This window comes from Desmodus rotundus, chromosome 1, assembly GCF_022682495.2.
Source record: "Desmodus rotundus isolate HL8 chromosome 1, HLdesRot8A.1, whole genome shotgun sequence".
NCBI classification, from domain to species: Eukaryota; Metazoa; Chordata; class Mammalia; order Chiroptera; family Phyllostomidae; genus Desmodus; species Desmodus rotundus.
Window position 1 is genome coordinate 128,290,338 of NC_071387.1, and position 4,766 is coordinate 128,295,103.

Sequence of the window (4,766 nt, forward strand, 5' to 3'; positions counted from 1 at the left end):
CACTTAATATTATTGGACAAAGTCTCAGTTCTGATCTCATTTCATGGGTGCAAGTACAATCACTTGTATTGGGCCATTTGAGGGACTGCATGTGGCCCTTGACACTGTGAGGCGTCCTGTGATTACCCAGTGGCATGTTACTGTTCCCACCTAGCAGTAAACTGAGTGGGGCCTGAGATCAGAGCCAGTCATTGGGGGCATGGCAAGGCACACCGGGAAATGAGCTCTGGGACTCCTGCACCTGACAACGCTGCACATTCAATATGAGATGAAGCAAGTATTCATCGGGTGCAGGTGCTGTTCTAGACACTGGGTAAGAGCAGGAAACTAAACAGGCAAATCTTCTGGCCCTCAAGGAGCTTACAGTCTATTGTGGAAGACAGACACTAAACAAGTTAAGTAAAACACCATGGAGAAAAATGAAGTAATGGAAGTGAATAAGGATGGAAAGAAGCAATCAAGGCAGGCTTACTGAGAAAGTGACAGTTTCAGAAAGACCTGAAAGAGAAGAGTGATTGAACCATTTGGATATTTGGGAGGAAAAAAAAATCCAGGCAGAGAAAGAGCAAGTGCAAAGGCCCTGAGATGGGAGGGTTTCTCTTTGGTTTGAGGAACAGTGAAGAGGGCAGTGTGGCTAGACTTCAGTTGACAAGGAGGACTTAGCATTTCCTAAGGAAATTTTCATTTCCAGAATTTTTAAAAAAGGGAAAGTATTTGATGGAAAAAAAAGAATAAATCTGATTTTGTTGTTGGTTAAATCATGTTCCATTTTCTTAGCTCAAGAGCAAGAATGTTTAAAGGAGAAGGGAGCAAGAGTAAGAGGGAAGTGGAGAGAGGAAAGAGAGGAAAAAGATTGAGCTTGCCCAGAGCAACCTGGCTTTTCCCAGTCCCTCCTCCCACTGCTGCTAAGATCTCTGTATCTTCAGCCCATAGAGGCTGGATCTGTACAAGACATAGAGAAACCCAGGTAACTGTCCTGCCAGGATGAAGCCTGGCAACTTCTCTAAGGCACATTTCCATCTGCCCTGACCGTGGACCCACCTTTCATAGCTGCTAGCGAGATGGCAGGGTTCAGTCGTATTTTTCTGAACTGGTGGAAGGGAAGGCGTTGCAAGGAAATTTTTTTAACCAATTTTTGTTTATTGAACAAATATCTGTTGATGTCCTACTATGTGCCAGGCAGTGCTACATAGGAAAAGCCACTCTTACCCTGGTGTCCAAGGAACTTACGTGCCTACCACAAATAAAGGGCACACTCTTCCAGCGTTGGGGCTGCATTTTTTCACCCGAGGCTGAAATAAGCACAAGTACTGTTGGATGGCCTGTGCACACCCCAGAGGCCCCTGGTGGGGAATGACTATGTAGTATGTGTGTTGGCACTTCCAGCGGAAAAGAAGAAGACTCGCTCAAGATGCCTTAAAGAGCCCCACTCCGCTAACGCTGTGATGTCCTTTAAGGAACAATACAACTTTAGCGAATGGGTCATATTGTTTCTTCAACAGCTGCTATCTTTCTATCCCTTGCTTCACTACTATGCTATGATGAGGAAACGCATCTTCTTGCTCTCGTCTTCAAATTGCTGTTATGGACCCAAAGGCTCTGTCTCCAATGAACACGACCCAAGAGGAAGGATCTAATCAGCCAATCCCTTCCAGATCTGTGCCTCTGGGAACAGAGTGTGGACATGGCCACCTAGTCATGTTTAGAAAGCTAGCATGGGGTCAGCCTGCCATTTCAGGTCCTTTAGCTGTGGCCAGTGCACTGGTTTCCTGTGATGCACTTATCTGTTCCACCTACCGGTAATGAGCCCATCCCAGGGAAGGGTGGAAAAGGCAGGCACAATGAAGTTTTCCCAGAAGGCCTCTAACTCAATTTCCCCAGCCCCTGGAGTTCTGTTCCTTCAGAGAAGTGAGAGGAATTCTCTAATTTTCATCCTCACCCCTTTCTTTCCTTATTAGAGCTCCATATATGTATTCTGGCCTACCACATGCCCCATTCCTCTCCAGTGCCCAGACATTCAACTATGCAGGGCTTTCCTTCTGAGGGTGTATATTTGCTCACTTTTCACTCAGACATCTGGACGTTAGGTATAGATAATAAAAGTGTTCCTCATTATTCTCGGAGCTGATGTCGCTTGTTATTTCCAAACTCTGGATTCCACGTATCAATAGAATTCATAAAAAGCCAAGTAGTTCAAAATTAAATTGCTCTTTCAGATTCTTCGAGGCTTTGCTAGGACTGGCCAGGTCGCCGATTCTTTCCTCTGTGTCGATTAGATCACATAATGTTTTATATTTAGGTTCCTCCACACTGATATTACACTCAGTGGACCTCATTTAGAATGTCACAGCATCACGCCTGTGTGAGGTATGTGTGTTTTCTGCCAATCCACAGATGTGTGCTGGCATTTCCCATTTAAAGGAAAATGGACTACATGCTTCTTGCTTGTGCTTATCAGGTCTTAAATGGGAATTATTAGGCCATAGGGAAGATTTGTAAGAGATAATGGTAATGTGATCATTTCATTGGTCATTCCATTTGAAGGGAGGAATCTCTTAATTTTCTTTCCTTCATTCGAAGAACTGTTTATGAAGATGTAGTTCCACAAGTCTGGAGGGCCGTGTGAGGGCCACGTGGGAACCTCAGGGGCAAATACCCTCTTCTTCAGGAAGGATTTAGGAATATGAACAGATGCTAATGGGGAAATAATTCAGTTTGTGGTTAGTTGTGCCTGGCATTATGAATGAGAGTGAGCTCTGTATACTTAGGGCACAAGGAAGCATTCTCCAGATGCACAGGGGGAGCTGGATTCAAACTCTCTCTTCCTCTCTCCTTCCTTAGATCTGCCAGGCTGATCTTTCACCCCTGCCATGGTCTCTGCACGCTTGCTGGCTTTGACCCTGCTGCTTTTGTCTCTAACAAGCCTCCATGTGATAGGGGATAGGGGACAATTCATTCATTCATTTGTATGTTTATTTGTGTACACCCTTGTCGATTCATTTATTCACAGACTAAGACACTCACTCCTGTGACAATGGTCCAACAAGTATTTGATCACAGCCTCTGTGTGTCCTGTGGCATGTCAGGTATTGAGTAGTATGTAAAATTAAAATTGAACCACAATTTCTATTCTCCAGAAATACATTATTTTATTTGAGAGAAAAGTCTAGTATACATTTTAGAGTTTAGCGTAATACATGGCAGTTCACAAAGTCATTGCCGAAGAAGTGACTCCGATAGTAAGAGCTATGGGAGCTGCCAGAAAGGTGAGGTGAGCAGTGGAGGTCACCTGGAGAAAGCAAGATTTAAGCAGGATCCTAAAATATGGGGGCCTTTGGGAGGTATGGAATGGGGAGGAGAAACCTCAAAGCAGAAACAGAATATGCAAAGGCCAAAGGTCATAAATTGTAGTGGTATTTATGGGGGAGAGTGGAGAGAACATTCTGGCAAGAAGAAAGTGACCATATCTGAAGTTATAGAGATGAATGTCAAATTAGATCAGGGCCAGACTGATGAAGGAATCTGAGAGAAAGAAATGGTGCTTTTTGACTTTATTTGATATCGGTATTGAGAACCACTGGCACCCTTGAACAGCGATGTCAGGCTGTTGGAACCAGCTTAAGAGAGTTAAAGATTCCATTACCCAGTAGTCAGGTGGTTTGCCTGGGAGGATGAGGGGAGGTAAGCCCTGATAAGGGCACTCTCTTAATAGGTAGTGGGAGGAAGAAGGGAAAAGGGAGCAAAGAAAAGTGATGTCTGATTTTCCTAACTGAGTGAAATATTGGAGGACTTTCTGGCACAAGCTTACATGAGTGAGCTTGAGTCAGACAGGCTTGCCAGTGAGAGAAAGCCTGTGTGCGGTGCCTCATTTAGAAAGGAAAATGGATTGGCTCCCATAACGAAGCTGTAGGAATGGCTAAGGATGTAGTTCAGGGCAAGAGGGTGGGCCGTATTTAGAACTTCAGCAACTTTACATGAAATTGAAGACAATCATTTTTACTTGTTCTTTGATTCATGTGATCAAATCAATCACATTTAACAAATTACCATATTTTCATTAAACATGTAACACCACTTACATATCCAGGTTCCCATAGGCGATTTCAAATAAGAAGAACAAACTTACTATATATAGATATAGTAACTCTTTATACACTTATAATAATATATAATGATTTATATTATATTTATGATATAGTAAAATCACAATAACTAACACTTATATGGCACTTACTATATGCTAGGTGCTGCTGGAAGCACTTTTTATATATAATCCTTTGTAGAAAAGGGAATACTTGTGTACTGTTTGTGGGGTTGTAAATTGGTATAGCCCCTATGGGAAACAGTGTGGAGATTCCTCAAAAAATTAAAAATCAAGGTACTATACCACCCAGCAATTCCACTGCTGGGTATTTATCCAAAGAAAACAAACATTAATTTGTAAAGATATATGCACCTCCATATTCCCTGCAAAATTACTTACAGTACACAAGATGTGGGAGCAACCGTAGTGTCTGTTGGTAAGTGAATGGATAAAGAAGATGTGGCATGTATATACAATGCAATATTACTCTGCAATACAAAAGAATGAAATCTTGCTCTTTGTGACAATATGGTTGCTAAGTAAGTGGGACAAAGGAAGACAAATACCAAATAATTTCACTTATATGTGGAATCTTAAAAAAACCCAAATAAATAAAGCAAAACAGACCCATAAATACAGAGAACAAAATGATGGTTGCTAAAAAGAAGAAGGTGGAGGGATG